Genomic DNA, 22,290 nt, shown 5'->3' on the forward strand with positions numbered 1-22,290 from the left:
TTTGCCTTATAACCATGTTCATCTCACCTAGACTATGATGTCAGTTCACTTGGAAAATTCATCTGTTGTTCTGCCCTAATTTGCTGCATAAAGTTGATGTGTGCCACTAATAGATACGATATCCGCCTGTCAAATGGTGAGGACGGTGACGTCCAGATTAGGTAATGGTTTAAGCCTGATCTGTTTCAGAGCTGAAAGGGACCTTGCATATCATTGAATCAGGCGTTCCTCATACTGAGAGAAGACATTTGTTCTATGTGAAATCTTTAAATACTGCGTTTTCATTCAGATGAACAACCGCAAAACAATAGAAGCACAGACTGGCCCCTGGAGATGACCTCTCTGAACTGAGAACCGCTGTGAGGTTTCAAAGGTGGCGTGACTTGGCTTCAGGGATAGGATCAAGGTTTTCTGCAGACATGTGGGAATTCAGTCATCAGGGAGTGGCCCGGCGCCTCTGGCTGATAAGTCCAGGGTCCCTCTTTACCCCATTGAGCCCCAGTTAGATGCATAGTGAATCGAGGGCCTCACCGTAACGGTGGCATCTTGCCAGCCCCAAATTCCTGTCTGAGGCAGCCGGTGCTGCGAATTTGGAGAGTTGCGTATTTCCTGTGTCCATGGTGCCGAGTTATAAGGCGGCCGCCGCCAGGAGCGCTCATCCAAAGAGCACACGTTAGCCAGGTCATGCTTGTCCTTCTTTGGGTGTTTACCATATGTGCCCCGTGGCGTGGTGGACCAGTCAGCTTTCTCTAGGTGAGACTGAGGGAGTGAAATGACCCCCACTTTTCAGTGGCTGCACTAGCAAAGGCGTGCTTCCTGTTCTCATGTCATCTGCAGCTCTGCTTTGGCTCTGATTCTGCTCCCTGCGAGGTGTCTTCTTGAGATCCCTGAAACCTTCAGTGGCCCCTGTCCTCGTGGCACAGGGAGGCGAGCAGGAGGTCTCAGAAGCCCTCCGAGGCTCTTCGAACTCCTCTTGAGATGTCGCATACATCGTGTCTGTTACGTTCCACTGGTCAAAACAAGTCATATGACCAAACCTTTTGTCAGTGGAACCGGGAAATATTCTCTCCAAGAGGCGTCACATGGCGGACGCTAGAGATGTATAATCCTCCTCCGGGGAGGGGGTGAGTAATTGGGCACAGGAATGCACTCCGCACAGGTGGTGCCCACCCATGTAACTGCCCTTCCCAGCCACTTGTCATCCTGGCTGACCAGGCTGTTCAATTGGCTTTCTGTTTTTAATGTTCATTTTTGGAAGTTTTAGAATTAGAAGGCCAGAAAGCTGTAGGGCTGGATGGACATTTAGAGATCTCATGCTCTTATTTTTCTAGTGGAGGAACTGAGGCCTAGGGAGGTGATTTGCCCAAGGTCACACAGCAAGACCTCACAACAGTACTCTCTTCATAACATCAACTTGTGAAAATCTCAGGGAAGAAGTGCTTTGCTAATCGGATAAGAAAATGCTTTTACCATTGCTGAAATCATACCCCTTCTGGTGACAGAAATAACACAGAACCTGAGTGGTCGGTCTTGGGATGAAAACTGGCACAATTTTCTATCAGTTTTTTTCCCAGCCACATTCATATTAGAGGCAACTTATTTAAATTTACCACGTAGCATCAACAGAGCACCCGCAGTTGTTTAGTACAATAGTAAGTCATAGTTCCTGCCAAGGCAGATTGCATCTCTATTTTATAAATAGTCTGCACCCTGTGCTGATTTGATTGAAAATAAAACCTGTATGGAGTACGTTTAGCCTTTGGGGGGACAGTAGTTGGATGACTGTCAATACTGGAGACGTTAAACTGTATGAGAGCTGTTCGCCGGGGATTCCATGGGCTTCTAATGTTCTCGAGGGGTTCAGCTGATAAAAAATAGCAAGACCCAGCACTGCCTGTGGGAAATGTGGATAACCTTTATTTAGCCACTGGCTTTCCTAGCACCCCACTTCTGCTCTTCAGAGATTTCAAGTTCTGAGGTCAGGGACCAACGAAAAAGTGATACAGTAGATGGAAGTTACTGGAAGAGCCTCGTGTAGAGGACTGTGTTTGGGACACAACAGAAAGAGGCAGAATAGGAGCTGCCTCTGCTTTGGGGAGGGGCTGGTTACCGGGGAGACCAGTGCCTATTGCATGAGAGGCTCACAAATAAGATTCAGAAGGAAAGCGAATGGGGTGACTGCCCGTGTGCCCCAGTAAGCCTTCATTGTACAGTGCAGTCCCTTTCTCTGAGGGGCAGCTCCCAGGCAAGCACTGACCGATGCACAAAGCTTGGTTGACAATCACACTTCACATTCTAAAATCTCTTAGATCTGTGACCAGCATAATTTAAATATTTGTTTGCATTTGTGAGTGTGTTAGACGAAATAGGTCACAGAAGTATGGAATTTCTTGTAGAGCTGCCAGCGTTGTCGTTGAGGTTAAGTGGCTCATATGGGCTGTGCTCTAGGCTAGAGAGAGCGCCCCTCCCTGGACACACAGTTTCCACCCTTAGCCTGCGGCAGTGAAAGGGAAAAGAGGAGGAAGGAGTTAACTGAAAATTGCTTTGGCTTCTGCAGACTAGAGGCAAGATCAGTCTGACTAAATTTTGAAAAGGCCTCTTTCTGTTTTATCACTTCCTCTCGCCTCCTAAAACATCTTCTCTCCGCAAATCAAGTGCCCAGTTCCCTCACGTAGGTTTTCTCAAGCCTCATGTTTTAACATCCCACACGGCCTGCTCGATGCTGCATCAAAACGAGCTCCCCCTCGACCGTCTCCGTCAGAGTACCTTTCCCCTGAGTGGTGGCAGGCGTTAGGAAAGCAACCTGGTTAAATTTTCTTACACACATTGGCATTGTAGCCCTTGGGGTTTTCTACTTCTTCAGCTTGCTTTCCCCAATCTTTCTTCTCTCTTTGGCTGTGATTTCTAATTACCCTTAGGTGCAGAATTTATCTGCATAAAGGTTCTAGATAATCAACTTGGGTAATTGTCAGGACCACTTAGGGAACTTTTAAAAATACACATGCCTAAACCCCCTTCCTTGAGGTCTTGATCAGTAGGCTTCGGAGTGATCTAGGTGCCTGAATTTTTAATGGGTTCCTAGATAATTTGAACTGACTCACCAAGTTCTTGAACAGGAAGGCCCGCTTTCCTCTTGTTGCTGTAATAGAGGGAAGCACTGCCTTTCACCTTTTAGCATCTTAACAATACTCCTAGAATCAGCTCTAGTTGATTTTTGATTTTTAGAACTCTTCAGTTTCTTTTCTCTTAGAAGAGCTGAACAAATATTCTTAGACTCTATTCTCCCTGCCCAAATTCCCAGCTTGTAAATTTAGTCAGGGGCAGGGATTGGAAACTCCACAGTCTTTGGAATTGCTTGGCTTAAATAAGGGCAAAACCCACCCCTAATCCTGATCTTATTAGATGGCCCTAATTTCCTCCCCCTACCCATATCTTTTCCTTTTTTTTAAGGATCTTTCTTCACCCAGTTCTCACCCCCAGGATTTTCTACTGTGTAAGAAAGTTATTTCAATTGCTGTTAATGTCTTATAATTCTATTTAATTACCATACAGCACAATCATGGCTGTGCATTTCATTAAAATATATTAGATTTACTTTGTTTTATTTAATGCTAACAATGAACTCCATTTGTGTGTGGCTCCGATACTGCTTGTCTACTCAAAAATTAATAAAACAAAGTGGGACAATTGTTTGGTAACTTTTCATATGTGTTTGACAGTCTGGCACCATTTCAGCAAAACCCAAGTGTAAACAACAGGCCTGAGTTTACTGTCATGGCTAGAGCCAGATAATTCGGTATTCTCATCTTACATTTTGAATTTTAAAGCAACTGCAATCTCCTCAACCATCTACCAAGATAGAAGTGTGTGTGTGTGTGTGTGTGTGTGTGTGTGTGTGTCTGTGGGGATGGAAGGAGGAACTTTGCCAAGGCATTTGGTAACATCTTCAATGATGTCCTTATGGACACTGTAGAGAGATGTAACCTCAGTGATAGTTATGTGGGTACTTGGCTGGTCAAATGACTACACCAAAGGGTATATTATTTAGTGGATTTCTGCTGGCCTGGAAAGAAGGCTTTAATACCTTGCTCTAGGCCTGTCCTTGACCCTGTTCTCCAAGTGTTTTAATAGAAGGTGAAGATATCAAATTTCTAGATGACCCAAAGCTGGGAAGAACAGATTATATTTAAGGTTATTGAAACAGTGTTTAAAAAGAGCTCAGGTGGAAGGAAGAGCTAGAATGAGCAAATTGAAATGTAAAGAAATGCAGTGAGTTAGGAACAGATGTAAAATCCTATACTTATCAATTGCCTGATACACAAGTGAGGGAGACCTGGTAGGATAGTCACTACAGGACAAAGGTCTGCATGAGAATGTGCCACCTGAGGGGTTCCCGTTTCTCAAGAGTTGGCCATGAAGGTCCCAGAGGACCTCCAGGCAGGTCAGTGGATCTGAGATCTCTTGAGGGCTCTAGCCATCTAAAGCTAGCAAGAAGAACCTTGGAAGACCCCATGCCCACCCAGTAGCCACCATTCCCAGAACTTCATACCCCTCTGGAGTCTAGCACTTATCTCAGTGCATTACAGTTAGGTTATCTGTGCGTCTGTCTTGGCTTCTTAATCATAAACTTCAGGGTAAGGACCATGTTTTACCACTTCTGAGTTCCCATGGCCAAGTGTCTGATGCAGACACAAACTGGGGAGTCTAAGAAGTCCCCACAGGCAGGGATTTTTGTCTGATTCGTTAGTTTTCTTCACCATTGCATCCACGGGACTTAGATCAATGCTTGGCATAAAGTAGGTCTCAATATGTATTCGCTGAAAGAATGAGTGACACATACAGATGCTCAGTAAATCTTCGCCATTTGTTCTCAATGCGGTTGTGGTTTGTTCCGTTAATAGGTCATTACTTGGCTATTCTAAAGCTTTCAGGAACTTCACATCCTTTTTCTTTTACTTCTCAGTTCTTAGTTCATAGGACTAAAAAGCTTGAGATCCTTTGAAAAGACATACTCCAGATGTAATGAATTCAACGCCCTTTGGCAGGGAGTTAAGTGCACAGGGTGAAATCAGATGGATGTGGGTTCAAGTTCCAACTTGGACAGCTATTTATGAGATTTATGACTTGGAAAAATATCCTATTTTCTTGAAGCCTTGGTTTTCTCCTCTGTAAAAATATAGATAAAACACTCACTCCAGAGGGTAGATAGAGTATGTATAACACAAAGCAGCATCTTAATAAATGCCGCTATTATTATTGCTAGTTCAACAAAGCCTTTGCTCAAATAAGCCGTGAGTAGAGAGGGAGAAAACTCTTTAGAAAGAATCAAGGAAAAGCAAATTAGAAATTGCTAAAGGCTTGCCTTCAAGGTTTACTTCTTTTGTATGTCAGAGCCCCTGTTTCTGTTAGACAAGTAAGCGCCTCCGATGGGGGACGTAGAGGCCCTGCATAGCTGAGGGAGCTCTGGTCTCCATGGTAACGGCACATAAGATTCCGATGCAGGCACACCTGGTATTCTCAGGTTGTTCCACCATATGGCACCTCATATATTTCACCGAGAAAAAAAAAACTACCTTGACCTCCCCCTACTGTGCAGGCACACACACGCACACACACACACACCCTCTCTGTGTAATCCACGGCCACTGAAGCCATAGAAGCTTCTGTCATAGAGATTGGAAACACAGTTCTGAAAGCCATTCAGTCAAACAAAGGGCCAGAACAGTTACTCTTGCTTCAAAGAGGTGCCCAGAAGCGAGGTACCTGACAAGTACACTTGCAATTTGCCTTCCTTTTCCATGGGACTGACTCAGAATATCAGGTGGCACCCCCCTCACCCCCAGCTTGCTAATAAAGCAGCCCCATTCATAAACTTGCCAAAAGCAGAATCACATCCTTTACCATGACTCATCTCATGACACCATTTGTAAAAGTGGCCTCTCAAACTCTCCCTACGTATAAATGCCCGTTAAATGCTCTGCTTTGAACTAGTTTAAAAGGAAAACGAAAGATTTCCTGGTTGGATTAAAAAAAAATACAGCCTGTAGTTGCCATGTGACACAACCAAAGAGTTATGGCTGCTTAGAGATTTCCTGCTCTGCTTCAGAAACAGATGTTTAAAAACGTCATGTTAAAAGAGATGTCAGAAATTGAGGGCAAAAGTCACTATTTCTTGCAGCATATCCAAGTCCTCCTTTTCAGTGGGCATCTTATTGACTCAGTTTCTTCACATCAAGTTCCCAGTAAAGCCCATATCAATTAACCACACGTGCTGCTCCATCGTGCTTGGATGCAGCCATGGGGCCTTGTGTATGTTATGCTGCATAAAATGCCTTTGAAGATCAAGGCTGAAAAAGCCACAGTTAAGAAATGTTAGAATTTAGGTTCTAGAAACGTTGACTCACTTATGGTGTTCATGGTGGTGTTTTAAGTGCCTTGGGTCGCCTACTGAGTAATTAATAACAACCAAATATATCCGACCAACATGGGAAAGTGAGCTGTGCTCTATAAAGTTTGTAGTTTATGTTTTGAAACTGGCTCAGTGTGCAGGGTTCCTGGATCATGACTTAGTGTTAATTTGTGGGAAAGGCATTATGTTCAAAGCAATAAGAACTTCCTATCGTGTCATGGTAACCTTTTGGCAAGCTCACTGGCTCTTTCTCTCAGCTACTTCTTCTCCCCACTTGGTCAGGAGGGAACTCTGAGATTGCCTGTAACCCCAAGGGGAACTATAGGTCTCTCGGAACATATCTGATCTCTCCTAAATATGCCAGATATGGTCAGACTTCGGTTCCAGCCAAGATGAAGTAGCTGCATTCCTCCCAGCCCCTCCCTCTCACAATTAAAAGACTGTGGACATAACACAACAGAAAAGCATAAGAAGGCTCTGAAAGGCAGAAAGAAGAAAGCAGACTTCCCAGGGTCCTCAGGACTTGAGGAACATCACAGTGGTGGGTCCCCGGGGTTTCTTTATTGCCTCCAGTATATTCCAGACAGGGTTCTACATAAACCTCCAACCTGGACTTGCCCACAGGCCCACCCAGACCGAAAACATCTTCAAGAAAAGCCTGTTCCCCATAGCCCAAAGACTGAGAAAGGGGTGACCTAACAACAGAAACCCTTTTTGGCAATACTCGCCTTGCTGTAGCCAAACACCAGTGGAAAAACTACACCTCCACCCCCGAGTTTCAGCAGGGCCAAGCAGGGAGCTGGTCTTCTGCCACAACCCCGCTGCCCTGTGGAAGCAGGCAGCAGCATCCTGATTACCCTGCTCAGTACAGCTAAGCAGAGGGCTAATCTTCCATCTCTGACTTGGTAGAAGCAGTGATGCTCTAATCCTCTGGCTGGGTGATGTCTAGGGACCAAGTTGGTACTTGATCTTCTGTGCCCTGCTCAGTGGAAGTAGGCAGAGCTCCAATTTCCCTGCCAGGGTTGTGGTGGTGGAGTCCAGTAGCTAGTTGAGCCTCACACTCCTGTCTCTGGTATCGGAGACAGAATGAGGTGGGAAGCAGAATGGGGCTAGACGGCAGGCTGATTCACCTCTTCCACTTCCCTGTGTCAGCAGGGCCCAGCAAGGAGCTGAGCTTCTGCCCCACCCCTGCAGTAGCAAAACAGCATGAGTCAGCCCTTCACCTCCCCACTGCCAGGTGTCGGTGGGACCCTGGAGGGAAGCTGAGCTCACATTGATCCTGGGAGACAAGGGGCAGTGGGAGTAGGTGCCCTACTTCTGCAGGGAGGGTTACCAGTGGGGTTGAGCCAAGAATCTATTGATTCCAGATGCTGAGTGAAATCCAAATGGGATGAACCCAAATGGTGCGAAACCCATGGCAAGACGTGTAATAAATTTTAAAAGCTAAAGACCAAAAAAAGAAAATTCTTGACAGCAGCCAGAGAGAAACAAGGCTTTACTTATATGGAGACAATAATCAAACGACAGCAGATTTCTCATCTGAAAACATGGTGGCCAGAAGGAAGTGGCACAACATTTTTCAAGTATTGAAAGCAAAGAACTGTCAACCACAAATTCTGTATCTATTGAAAATGTCTTTCAAGAATGAAGGGGAAATAAAGACATTCTCAGACAAAGAAAAACGAGGAGATTTTGTTGCTAGTAAACCTATCCTCTTAGAAAGTTCTCTAGACATAAAGGACATAACAGAAGAAGCCTTGGAGCTTTAACAAGAACCTCAGAATGGGTAAGAATAGGGGTAAGTAGACTATCCTACTTCTCATGAGTTTCTTAAAACATATTTGATGGTTGAAGCAATTATAACATCATTTGACTAGTATTCAATATATGTGGAGGAGGAAATACTTAAGAAAACGAACTTTTAAAAATGGGGAAGGTAAGAGGACTAATAAGGTTTCTATACTTCACTCAAAGTGGCACCAGTACCACTGATACCAGTAGACTGTGATAAATTATATATGTATATTGTAATGTCTACAGCAACTACTGAGAAAACTATGCCAAACAAAATACTCAAAGACGTTATAAATATATCAAGACGGAACCCTAAAAAATGCTCAAGTAACCAGAGGAAGGTAAGAAAAGAGAAGTGGTGGAATTAGAAGAAACAAACAGAAAACAAATAATAAAGTGGCAGATTTAAGCCCTGAAACATCAACAATTACCTTAAATGTGAATGGTCTAAGTACACCAATGAAAAGACAGACATTGAATGGATAAAAAAATCCAACATATGTTGTTTACAAGAAACTCACTTCAAATACAACAACATGGGTAGGTTGAATTTAAAAGAATAGAAAAAGATATACCATGCAAATAATAATAATAATAAAAAGCAGGAGTGGCTATTGACATTTGGTAAAGTAGACTTCACAGCAAAGAAAATTACTAGAGGCAAAGAGGGCCATTACATATGACAGAAGGCTCAGGCCACCAGGAAGACATAAAGCAATAAGATAAACCACTGCTCTGGCTTCCATGGCACAAGTCTCTCTTCCTCACAGGACCGTTAAGAGACTTGGAGGGCAGGAATCACACCTACTGGTCTTGCTCTCTCGCCCCACCTGCCCCAGGAGGTGCTTAAGAAACGGTTTTCATAAAATTTAGTGAAAGTCCATTGCAGTGCAGTGTGGCTCATAAGGACACCCCCTTTTCCAGGAAGGGCCTGGGAGGAACTGGGGAGACTGCGGCCGCTCGTGGTGCCATGATACACGGTACCCACTGAGATGCCCTCTGTAGCAGAGCACGTGTTCACTGGCTCACTTTAGACTTGAGGTGGGGTGGGGACCCCGCTTTCCCAAAGTGCTCTCCTTTGGGGCTTGACTAGAGTCTTCCCTTTGGTAGCTGGTCCCTAAACGTGCGGAATCTGCCCTTCAGCAGCGCCGCGGTCCTCTTTGTGGGCCCTCCCAAGAGATCTAGGGCTTCTTATGCAAATAGCGCCCCAGCTCTCCTGACAGACATATGCGGATCAGGCCTCACAGTGACCTCACAGGCGAAACCATATCCATAAATAACCGCAACCTTAAAACACACTGGGGTCAACCAGCATACCATTTGATTAAGTAATGCGCCGAAATGCAGTGAGAGGTCCCATCTCAGGATTGGAACATAAATCTGTGAGAGACTGGCCAGGAATAAATAGAAACCCGTCTTGGTTGTATCATTATGATACTTGGTGTTTGGAAAGGAAATTATTTCCTTGGGAAATCACAGTGACATTATGAGATCACTGGTACATTGCTAATGATTTCCATGCTCCTGTTTTATAGCTTAATATATGCTTAGTGCCCAGAATTTATAGGACGTGACATGGTGGCAGGTTTGCCCTGCCATTAGCACCCTCAGTGAGTGAGGCCACGGCAGGTGAGTCGGTGGCCGCAGAAGGGAGATTTTCCCTGGGGCCTTTTAGGGAGAAGCCCGAAATCGTGGCCTCCCCGCCCAGTGGGATTCAGAGGCCAGTCCAAGTGGTTCCTGACCACGTGTTCCCAAGGAGTCCATCCTGGTTCATCTCTCTAGGGTGCAGTTTTCACCGCTGGTGGTCAGACTTCAAACACCTGTGGTCATCTTACCATATGACACCCCTGACCCAGACCTCCTCCTTGTGCCCAGCCCGACCCCGTGGCCTTCAGGTGGCTGATCTTTGGACACACCAGGAGGCTCCAGCTGGGCCATCACTGCCTCTGCACATGGGTTCCCACCTCCTGGTTCCTTGTCCGTGTTGGTTTCGGCCCTTGGTGGCTTCCGCTCTTACCCTCCACTTGAGGATGCATCTTGGCTTTTGGTTGTCTTCTGGGTCTCTTGAGTTCTGACCCTTGACTGTCCCTCCGACGCGTCCACACTGGCCCTCTGGCTGCTCTTATTCATCCCAGGCGATCGCATCTTTGACCAGAGCCCCACGGACGCCCCAGCTTCTCATTCCTTTCCCTCATCCATCCTCGCCCTGGAAGAGTCACCCCCAAATCCAATTTAGCCTTTCCGTCACCCCACCGTGATGGGGTGACCATCCTCTGTGTCCTGCACACCTCCCCCCTGGCTTTCATGCTGAAGGTGGGACGGTGTGGTGGTTAAAAGTGGGCGCTCTGGAGGCCGGCCGCTGCCTGGCTCTTCACCCCAGCTGTCTCTCCCTCTAGCTGGGAGACCTGGGGCAAGTTGCTGGCACTTTTCAGCCCCAGGTTCCTTATCTGTTAAACGGAGGTCATAATGGTAGCTACCTGAGAAGGTTGTCGGGAAGATTAAATAAATAATTCACATGAAGACTTTAGAACAGGGCCCAGAACATAATAAGTGCTATGCATTTACTATTTTTCTAAGTTAATCTTTAAAAGCTAAGCCAGCTGTAAAACACTGTTTCTGTAACTCTGGGAGCCCCGCTCTTGCATCGTGCCTAGGGTGCCTGGCCGCCCAGCCTGGATGGGCAGGCTAAAATCAAAACCAGGTTTAGGGGAGGGGGAGGGAATTCCAGATGCTTTTCTGTCTGTAACTTTCGGAAAGAGTTCTCTCCCCTAAAAAAGTTGAGCTGAGTATTAACTCCTGAAGCAGATAGTTCTTGAAAAACAACCATGGAAGAAATGCCTACAAAAAGTTGGTACCATTTTCTCTAATTCTTATCCTCCTTTGTCAACTGACTCAGGATCTTAGCTCCGAAGCTCTTCTGATGGGGGGCGGGGGGGCATGTTCTCTGCTGCCTCTGGCTGTTGTCGCCCCCCGGGCTCCCATCCCTCAGCGAGGCAGGTTGAGCTCCCATCAACCCAAGGTGGCCTCTACAGCCCGCCAAGGAGGTTTGCATTCCTTGCAATGAAGGAATGCAATATATTTGGCATTCCTAATTGATTTGGCAATATATTTTTTTTAATTTGGCCACACCGCACAGCTTGCGGGATCTTAGTTCCCCATTGAACCCGCGCCCTCAGCAGTGAAAGCGCAGAGGTCTCATCACTGGACGGCCAGGGAATCCCTACTTGGCAATATATTCTTGTGCTCCAAGTTAGTTTCCTTTCTCTAGCAGAGGCAGGAAGGAAGAAGTGCTTCAAAGATGCACGTCGACATTGAGGGCAGACAAATTCCCAGGGGAGGCCTGAAGCCGCAGTGGTGCCAGCCCTCTCTGCTTGCACCAAAGCCCGGCCCTGCCCGCCTTTGATGGTCTATGCCCAGCAGGACCACACAGCCCGCCATGGCTGTACCAGCTGCTCACGCCTGCCTGCCCTGCTGCTGGGGTAGCTGTCTCAGGCCTTGGCCTGGGACTGTTTCCTGCGATGGTGGGAGAACCTGTCCCTTTGTCCCTAACTGTCCTGGCCTCCCAGCAGGGATCTCTGCAGACTCAGTCCCACAAATAACACTATCGAGTGGGAGGGGCTTGGCTAGAAGGGCCTGAAAGAAGGAGGGTCCGTGCTTCCTGGGGCCTGGGGCTGGGGGCTGGGGGATCAGAGAGGCTTCCTCAGCAAGGTGATGCCTGACCTGAGTTTTTTTTTTTTTAAGTTATTTTTAAAAATTAACTTTTATTGGAGTATAGTTGATTTACGATGTTGTGTTAGTTTCTGCTGTACAGCAAAAAAAACGAATCAGTTATACATATACATGTATCCATTCTTTTTTAGATTCTTTTCCCATATAGGTCATTACAGAGTATGGAGTAGAGTTCCCTGTGCTATACAGTAGGTCCTTATCTATCTATCTTATCTATCTATTTTATATATACTAGTGTATACATGTCAATCCCAACCTCCCAATTTATCCCTCCCTCCCTTCCCCCACTGGTACCCATAAGTTTGTCTTCCACATCTGTGAGTCTATTTCTGCTTTGTAATTAGGTTCATTTGACCTACTGCGTGAAGTAAGTCAGACAGAGAAAGACAGATATCATATGAGATCGCCTATATATGGAATCTAAAAAAATGGTACAAATGAACCTACTGACCTGAGTTTTAAAACACCAGTGAGTAGGTGTTTACCAGTAGACGGTGGGCTGGGTGGGAGTGGGCTGAGAATTCCAGGTTGAGGAAACACCTCCCCCAGAGACGAAGCAGCCCAGGGGATGTGCATGGGGGAGGGTGCAGTGAGAGACGAGACGGTAAAGGGTGCCCAGGACCCCTGTGCTCACTCTGGAGGGAGCCCCGACCCTCAAGGAAGCTCAGCTTGATACCGAAAATCATTCATTCTGGCTGGTCAGACAGCCCCGGGTCTCCTGCCTGTTAAAGAGCGTGAAGTCTCCCTCCGCAGAACAGGGTAATCTTTGGGGGTCTGGGAGATTTGAAAACCAAACCTTTAATCTCGGACATATTCCCTGCTTGACACTGGCCGGCACTGCTAGGCCGGCGGCCCCTGCGGTGGAAACCAGGGGACCCTTCGGGGGGGCCTCAGTCTAGAGGACGGCAGGTGCTCAGAGGAGGCCTAACAAGACCTGTAATTAAATGATGCTGAGCTGCCTCTAGGATCAGCCCGACTAGACTAATTTTACTTTCCCTCAAGGCAGGAATTCCAAGGAATCATCCTGGACAGATCCTCTAGTAATGTATAATTATCCATTATGATTAATTAGCTAGCTAGACATTCATATTTAATTAATAAGTCAAGCATGTATTAAATGGTCTCTATGTGACAGGCACTGCACATCCCACAGGGGATGAAGAGGGGAGTGAAACCTGGTCCCTGCCCTCCAGGCGTTCGCAGTTGGAGAGATGAATCCATAGACAACCCCCCAGCGCTGTGTGATGTGTACCTGTAATCCTAGCTGCGGCCTCGTGGAAAGGAAGGTCCTAAGGCTCCTGGTGAGGGGCTGGGGTCTAGAAGGATGAGTAGGAGTTTAATTGGTGGATAGAGTGGGAAAGAACCTTCTAGGTGAGTGCAACAGCATTTTCTAAGGCATGAAGCTATGAAAAACCAAAGCATGGCAAGCTTTCTCCACCTCGTGAGCCCCTGGCAGACACGCCGATGGACCACGGCCTTCTCTCCCACTCCTCCTCCCCAGAGGTTCCAGGCAGCGATCACAGATCTGCAGAATCAGTGCTTGGAAGGAACCTCTTTGCTTTGCCATCTGGGATGCAGACTTCCGTGTTGTTAGATCGTAAGGTGCTTAGAGGAGAATGGCAGGAGGTAGTTTGGGGCCAGGATGTAAAGAGCTTCATGTGTCATTCTGAGTTCCTTCTGCTGATGACAGAAAGCCACTAAACGTGTTTAAGCTGGAGAATAACCCAGTCAGACCCGTGGTTTAGAATTAAACTCTTTACGCAGTGCAGTGCACTGTTCTCCATGTCTGCGCTGCAACTCGCTGGTGTGTGGTGAGGGACTGATTAAAGTCTGCAGAGGACACCCTTAACATCTGAGGAAGGCTGCGGCTAATGGTATCCCCGTAACCTCTCTCACTCTCACTGGGGGGGTAGACAAGGGAGCTGGAGTTCCATCTGCTGTGCTGAGAATTCCACTGGATCTCGGAATGACCTCCTGCCCCACTTTGAGTATATCAGACACTTGCTTCCTATTCGGTAACTTCTTTTCCTGGTTCGCATTACTTTTATGCTCCCTTACCTCTTTGAGCTTATTTATTGTGTTAACTTACCCCTTGGTCCATTTATCCCAACACTTCTGCTTCAGGGATGCATGCTGTTGGCTTGATGTCTTTCTTCTAGTGGTTGTTCTCCGCAGAGGTGTGGTTTGGCCTAGGAGCTCTGTTTCCCTGACCATGTCCGCTTCCCTCTCTGCTAACATGTGTTACCAAGAAGCCACGATGGAGGCCCTCGTGTGTCTCCCGCGGTGAGTTTAAGGGGAGGGGAGGAAAGCTCCCGAGTAAAGCCCCGGGAACCACAGAAACACTGCAGTCACCCCACCACCGATGGCACTGCCCAGAGCTGTACCTGTAAACCCTCAGGGCCCCCAGGTTGCCAGGCTCCAGTCCTGGAGGGTCATCGGCACCTCAGGTCAGCTGGGTTGGGGGGAGCCGATATTACCAAGAACCTGGCTGTTGCTGCCTATTTCTGTGGGAACAGGTGGGCTTCAATAATCCCCAGACAGTGTGGTGGGGAATGGTGAGAGCTGGGCTTAAACTCTTCCAGAACATTCTCGTGCTCCTTTTTCAGTCTGTTGATGTGATGGGTTATATTAATTGATTTTTGAACATTGAACCAGCTTTGCATACTTGGAATAAATCCCACTTGGTCATGGTGTATAATTCTTTTTACACTTTTTTGGATTCAATTTGCTAATATTTTGTTGAGGATTTTTGCTTCTATATTCATGAAAGATACTGATCTTTAATTTTTTTCTTTGTAATGTCTTTGTATGATTTTGGTATCAGGATAATAGTGGCCTCATAGAATGAGCTAGAGGTATTCCCTTTGTTTCTATCCTCTGAAATAGATAGTAGGAAATTGGTATAATTTCTTTCTTCAATGTTCGGTTGAATTCACCAGTGAACCCATCTGGGCATGGTGATTTCTGGGTTGGAAGGTTTTAATTCTTGATTCAATTTCTTTAATAGGTACAGGCCTATTCATATCTTCCATTTTTTTTTGACAGATTGTGTCTTTGAAGGTATTGGTCTATTTCACCTAAGTTACCAAATACATAAGTATACATAATCAAATATGTTGTTGCTAATATTATTGAGAATAAGAAAAATAAAAGTTTTTGTTTTTTTACCTTCACTTATTCTTTTATTTATTTATTTATTTTTGGCTGCGTTGGGCCTTCGTTGCTGCGCACGGGCTTTCTCTAGTTGCGGCGAGCGGGGGCTACTGTTCGTTGCGGTGCGCGGGCTTCTCATTGCAGTGACTTCTCTTGTTGCGGAGCACGGGCTCTAGGCGCGCGGGCTTCAGTAGTTGTGGCTCGCGGGCTCTAGAGCGCAGGCTCAGTAGTTGTGCTGCGCGGGCTTAGTTGCTCCGCGGCATGTGGGATCTTCTCGGACCAGGGCTCGAACCTGTGTCCCCTGCATTGGCAGGCGGATTCTTAACCACTGTGCCACAAGGGGAGTCCCCACTTATTCTTTCTTTGATATTCTTTCCTTCTTTACATAGATCTGAGTTTCTGACCTATATTTTTTCACTCTCTTGAAAGAACTTCTTTTGACATATATTGCAGGTCTACTGGCAACAAATTTCCTGAATGTTTGTCTGAAAAAGTCTTTATTTCTCCTTCACTTTTGAAGGATAATTTTGTAGGGTACAGAATTCCAGGTGGGTGGGTTTTTTCTCAACAGTCACCAGTGAGCAGTAATATTTTGAAAGGAATCTTTTTTTCTTCTTCTTCTGTGCAGTAGGTCTCAACTGGGGGTTTAAAATATTCAGTAAACCATGTTGTAAACAGATGTGCTGTCATCCAGGTTTTCAACGTGGACTAAACAGCCTTCTAGGACTTTCATAGCTGGAAAGGAAAAGTCAATGCCTGGCTTCAAAGCTTCAAAGGACAGGCTGACTCTGGTTAAGGACTAATGTAGCTGGTGACTTTAAATTGAAGCCAATGCTCATTTTCCTTTAAGAACTTTTCCTTTTTATTCACAACTTGGCTAACTGGCTCAAGTAGCCTAGCTTTCAGCCTATCTAGTCTTTCAATATGCCTTCCTCACTAAGCTTAATCATTTCTAGCTCTTGATTTAAAGTGAGAGATATTCAGTGCTTTCTTTCACTTGAACACTTAAAAGCCATTGTAGGGTTATTAATTGGCCTAATTTCAAGATTGTTGTGTCTCAAGGAATAGGGAGGGAGAGAGACAGGGTAATGGCCCTGGTGAGCAGTCAGAACACACATTTATTGGGAATTCCCTGGCGGTCCAGTGGTTAGGACTCCGTGATTTCACTGCCAAGGGTGCGGGTTCAATCCCTGGTTGGGGAACTAAGATCCCGCAGCCATGCGGTGCAGCCAAAAAAAGGGGGGGGGAAAAAAAAAAGAACACACAGGGCTTCCCTGGTGGCGCAGTGGTTGAGAGTCTGCCTGCCAATGCAGGGGACACGGGTTCGAGCCCTGGTCTGGGAAGATCCCACATGCCGCGGAGCAACTAGGCCCGTGAGCCACAACTACTGAGCCTGCGCGTCTGGAGCCTGTGCTCCGCAACAAGAGAGGCCGCGATAGTGAGAGGCCCGCACACTGTGATGAAGAGTGGCCCCCACTTGCCGCAACTAGAGAAAGCCCTCGTAGAGAAACGAAGACCCAACACAGCCATAAATAAATTAAAAAAAACACACACACACACATTTATTAAGTTCTCCATCTTCTGTGGGTGTGGTATGAGGCATCCCAAAACAATCACAATAGGAACATCAAAGATCACTGATCACGTAGCACTCTGACCAATATAATAATAATGAAAAAGTTTGAAATATTGTGAGGATTACCAAAACGTGACACAGACACATAAAAGTGAGCAAATGTTGTTGGAAAAATAGTGCAGATAGACTTGTTCTAGGCAGGGTTGCTTCAACTGGTAAAAAAAAATGCAGTATCTGTGACTCAAAATAAAGCAAAGTACAATAAAACAAGGTCTGCCTATAAGCCCATCAAAGGCATTCTTCATTTCTGTTATAGCGCTTTTGATCTCTAGCCTTTCTTTTTGGTTCCTTCTTAGGATTTCAGTCTCGCTGCTTTCATTGCCCATCTGTCCTTGTGTGCTGTCTTCTTTCTCCATTAGAGTCCTTAGCATATTAATCAGAGTTGTTTTAAATTCCTGGTCTGATAATTCCAGCGTGCTTTCCAGGTCTGGTTCTGATGCTCGCCCTGTCTCTGTGTTTTTTGCCTTTTGGTAGACCTTGTAATTTTTCTTAATAGCCAGACATGATGTGCTGGATAAAAGGCACTGCTGTAAATAGGCCTTCAGTGATGTGGCAGTGAGGTGTGAAGGGCGGGGAAGTGTTCTAATTCTACGATTAGGTGACAGTGCTTTCGTGAGTCTGTGCCTCTGGCCTGTGAGCTTCACAAGTGTTTCTCAGGTTTTTTTTGTTTTGTTTTGTTTTTTTAAATTATTAGCGCCTTTAATTATTATTTATTTATTTATTTATTTTTTTGGCTGTGTTGGGTCTTCGTTTCTGTGTGAGGGCTTTCTCCAGTTGCAGCAAGCGGGGGCCACTGTTCATCACGGTGCGTGGGCCTCTCACTATCGCGGCCTCTCCTATTGCGGAGCACAGGCTCCAGACGCGCAGGCTCAGTAGTTGTGGCTCACGGGCCCAGCCGCTCCGCGGCATGTGGGATCTTCCCAGACCAGGGCTCGAACCCGTGTCCCCTGCATTGGCAGGCGGATTCTTAACCACTGCGCCACCAGGGAAGCCCCTCTCAGGTTTTTTTTCTCCTCTTTTAGGTAGGACAGGATGGCTGGGGTGGGCTGGAGGTGACTGTGTCCCGTCCCCGGTCAGTCTGGCTCTGCGCACACCCCAGCAGGTCTTGTTACCTAGTTTCCCCTGATGGCAGGCCTTGTTAAGAAGAATAGAGGGCTCCGGTGTATTTCCTTTTATTTTATTTTATTTTATTTTTACTGGAGTAGAGTTAACTTATAATGTTGTGTTAGTTTCAGGTGTACAGCACAGTGAATCAGTTATACATATACATATATTCACCCTTTCTTAGATTCTTTTCCCATATAGGCCATTACAGAATATTGAGTAGAGTTCCCTGGCTATACAGTAGGTCTTTATTCGTTATCTATTTTATGTATAGTAGTGTGTATGTGTCAGTCGCAAGAGAAATATGTCTGGTGTATTTCAACACAGCTCCTTTTCCCCTCCCACAACGGGGAGCAGGAGGGGCCTTTTCTCTGATATTTACTGTGGGAACCTGGCCGAGCCTGGAGGTAAATCTCATAGGATTGTGGGCCCCCTATGACTGGGTCCCCCTGGAGATTTTAGCTCTCAGACTTGTCTGCTCGGAGTCTCTAGGGGTTTGTCCATCACAGCCGAGGTTTTCCTCCCAGCACGGGTTCCCACTGAGTCTGCTCTGGGCAGCTGCCCCTCCCTCTACTTGCCTGGCTGTCTCTCCAAATCTTGGGGGCCAAGGTTTGTCCTGTGTCCCCTCCCTCTCTTACTGGATCCTAGGGTTGGTTTTCAGTCTGTTCAACTTTTACTTGTTAGGACAGAGGGGCAACTTGCAAGCTTCTTACCTGCAGAAACAGAAACAGAAGTCCCATCCTTTCCTGTAAACATGTAATTTCAACACATTTTAAAAGATTTAAAAATAGCTGTTGGACTTCCCTGGAGGCGCAGTGGTTAAGAATCCACCTGCCAATTCAGGGGACACGGGTTCGATCCCTGGTCCGGGAAGATCCCACATGCTGCGGAGCAACTAAGCCCGTGCACCACAACTACTGAGCCTGCACTCTAGATCCCGCGAGCCACTACTACTGAGCCCGCGTGCCTAGAGCCCATGCTCCGCAACAAGAGAAGCCACCGCAATGAGAAGCCCGCGCACCGCAACGAAGAGCAGCCCCCGCTCGCCGCAACTAGAGAAAGCCCGCGCACAGCAACGAAGACCCAATGCAGCCAAAAATAAATTAATTAAATAATTAATTTTAAAAATAGCTGTTAAAGCAGGTTTTATCTCACACACACACACACACACACACACACACAGGGTCACAATCTTAAAGAGCTGGTAAGGATACTGTGGGCAACATTTTAAAGAAAAACTACTTTAGCCCTGCGACATTTCTTTTAAAAAGACAATTGACATTCATTTTCCTCAAATCCCTGATCTTCATCCCCTAATTAAAAATAAGAATAAAAGTCATAGCAATCAGTACTGTGTATTGAGCATTGGCTATGTTCCACTCAACTGTGCTGGATGTTTCAGCTGTTATTCCTAATCCTCACCAACAACCCTGCCTAAAAGGAATTATTTAATCAATGTCATAGATTAAGAAACTGAGGCTCAGAAAGGTTGGGTACTTTGTCTAAGGTCACACAGTGAGTAATTGAATAACCCGGTAATAATAAGGTTTTAAATCTCTACGGTCGAACCTAATCTGTCAGAGTCCTGCCAGACCACGTGGTTAGTGAGAGTCCTGTTGGCTTTGCAGGCAAGTGACTTTTGCAAACGCCGACAGGCTTGTAGGCTGTGTGCGTGTGGAGGGGAGGGGGCGTCTGTTCACACGCACACGTGTGTCTGTGCATAAGATAACTTTGGACCACGTGGTTGTTGTCTCACGGCTCACAGTTCTGTTCCAAAATATGCTCTCCTGACCTGTCTCATCAGAACCTCTAAGGCGGCTTCCTCTCCCCTCACCCCGTAAGCCCCTCAGTACTGCACATGTCCAACGGAAGGATGCCTGGTTTTAGGTGGCATTAATGAGTTACCAGCAGATCCATAACCACCCGAATCTCTTATTAGGCTAAAAGTTGTTTGGTTTCAATGTTTCAGTAACCCTGTGTTTAACCATCCTAAAATCAAATTGTCTTTTTTCAACCCAAATAAGCTATTTCCTTCTTAGATCCAAGAGCTTTCAAGCTTTGAAGATAAAAGGACAGGCTGTTTTGCAACTCGAAACTTTCCATGACAAGTTGACGAGACAGGAAGTGAATCTGCAGTCCTTCGTTGTGTTGGATTGAGCCCATGCTAGAGAGAAGTGTGCGATTCAAAAGCAGCACCCCTTACTCCCCCGAATTGTGAGGGACACCGCGCTGCTCTGTAGTTCTCAGAGTTAGAAGTGAGCATACGATGGAACTGCTCTGGACACCAGCTCTGCCTCCTGGGAAAGCCAGATGGAGAAGGCTGTGCGGAAGCCGGACAGCACCCGGCGCCTTGAGGGGAAAGGGCAGCATCGGCTGGAAACTAGGCAACTCAACTCATATGTGTCAACGACAAGGCTAAACAGTTAAAGGCCTCATGTAGAAGAACTTGCTTAAAATACAAATTTAATATGTTAATGTTTTATCTTCTCAATGAAAACCGAAAAGTAATGATCCACACATTTGTCATGCTCAACAGAGCCTTGAGAGAGGTTAACACAGAACATGGAGCATCATCTATTAAAGAATTCCATTTCACAATAGTGAGAAAAAGGAAAAAACATTAGCCAACAAAGGATGCTATTCTTCCCGCAAGATGATTTCCATGCTCCATCTACATTAATGGTTACAAGAGGAGAAAAAAGGCAAAGTTAATAGCTCTTAAAATTTAGGATATAATAGAATTGTTTCTTCTTGTGAAATACTGTTTTAAGTCTGTTTATTCCAAAGTCGGGTCAGAATGTCACCTTAAGGTTATGACACGCAGTGGATTCTAATACTACACTCCTTCTTAGTTGTGAGGCAGGGATATTGAGAAAGTCTTTTAACCCTGAGCATATTCTAGTTTTTAAAAGTTATTGAACACGAGCAAAAATTAACCAGTTCAGAGCTGAGCCATTTAAAAAAATGGCCACTCGGACCCCACCTACTGGTTTGGTGTTAAACAGGTCCATTAAAAACCGCTTGTAGCCTGTGGGTGACAGAACTGGGGGTGACGCCAATGTCATGCTGCCTCCAGATGGAAACCTATTGAAATGATGCTTGAAAACGCGTGGACTCTGATAATTTCGCTCCAGTGACTTTCCAAGGGGCCCCAGGACTTTCAGTCAATAAGTACTTATGAATATCCGGTGAGCCTCGGGGACTGTGTCAAACGACCTGGTGCGTGTGAAAAGGATAGAGACCAATTCTGCTCTGGTAGTGCTTATAAGTGTAGCACCCGATACATGATGAACCTGATTATTGATATAATTATTATCCCTTGCTGAAAAAGCATTTATTCAGCTAATGACTACTTCAAACAGCTCGCGGGTGTTTTAAAGGCACATCAGGTGTTCCCCCCGCAGATCTGCCTGAAGGTGAAGAGTAGGGATGCTCACATCAGATTCTCAGGGGCCACGCCCCGCCTCCCCTGCCACTTCCTGGCTGTATGACCACAGCAAGTTACCTAACTGCACTGGGACTGGTTTTGAACCATCTGTGAGATAAGAACAATGCCTTCGCAGGTGGGTGTGAAGGTCGCCTGAGCTGGCACATGCAGAGCATTTGCACTTCCCCTCCCACCTGTGTCTCATTATCTCCTCCTTTCTTTTTTTTTAATATTTATTTATTTATTTTGGCTGCGCCAGGTCTTAGTGGCAGCATGTGGACTTCTTAGTTGCGGCATGCGGACTTCTTAGTTGCGGCATGTGGACTTCTTAGTTGCGGCATGCGGACTTCTTAGTTGCGGCATTCATGCGGGATCGAGTTCCCTGACCAGGGATCGAACCCAGGCCCCCTGCACTGGGAGCATGGAGTCTTACCCACTGGACCACCAGGGAAGTCCCTCTCCTCCTTTTTTTTTTTTTAAAGTCATTAGATTAGCACCTTTTTCTTTTCTTTTTTTTTTTTTTAATTTATTTATTTATTTTTGGCTGTGTTGGGTCTTCGTTTCTGTGCGAGGGCTTTCTCTAGTTGCGGCAAGTGGGGGCCACTCTTCGTCGCGGTGCGCGGGCCTCTCACTATCGCGGCCTCTCTTGTTGTGGAGCACAGGCTCCAGTTGCGCAGGCTCAGTAGTTGTGGCTCACGGGCCTAGTTGCTCCGTGGCATATGGGATCTTCCCAGACCAGGGCTCGAACCCGTGTCCCCTGCATTGGCAAGCAGATTCTCAACCACTGTGCCACCAGGGAAGCCCCCTCCTCCTTTCTTGATAGGGCCACCCTGCTTGGTGACTGGACTGCTGGGCTTCCTTCCTCAACCTCTCTAACCGCCCTACAAACCCCTGCCCGGTTAATCTTCAAAAACACCACTCGGCATGACATCACTTTCTCCTTGGCTCAAAAGTGTTCAGTGACTCCCTATTGTCGACAGGAAAAAACACTGAACTCATTGACATGATATTTAAAACCCTCCCAAGTGGACCTTATGT

Source organism: Eubalaena glacialis, chromosome 16, assembly GCF_028564815.1.
Source record: "Eubalaena glacialis isolate mEubGla1 chromosome 16, mEubGla1.1.hap2.+ XY, whole genome shotgun sequence".
NCBI lineage: Eukaryota > Metazoa > Chordata > Mammalia > Artiodactyla > Balaenidae > Eubalaena > Eubalaena glacialis.